Genomic DNA, 367 nt, shown 5'->3' with positions numbered 1-367 from the left:
TCTTTTCTTGTTACACTGCCCGTTTCACGAAAAACATTAACACAACGCTGAACTGCACTTTGAAAAATTTTGTACTCAACAACGCCGGGAAATTGATTTTGAAATTCTATGAAACATTCCTCAATAGAATACTTCCATATTCCATCAATCTTGCGTCCATTTCTAAAGTAGGACTCTATGATAAACACTTTTTGTTCTTGAGAAAACACCATTTTAAACGCTTTTTAAAACAAAAATATTCAAATTGATAGCGGCGATATAGCGCTTTGACAGATGACGTTTAAGTTCATTTGCTATACGCTACGCCCTACGTCCAAATTTTCAGAACCAACTTGACCACGTTTTTATTTGAACGCTCGTTATAAAC

The sequence above is a fragment of the Anoplophora glabripennis genome, unplaced genomic scaffold, assembly GCF_000390285.2.
Source record: "Anoplophora glabripennis isolate ALB-LARVAE unplaced genomic scaffold, Agla_2.0 scaffold616, whole genome shotgun sequence".
Taxonomy (NCBI): Eukaryota; Metazoa; Arthropoda; class Insecta; order Coleoptera; family Cerambycidae; genus Anoplophora; species Anoplophora glabripennis.
This window is presented reverse-complemented; position numbering follows the sequence as displayed.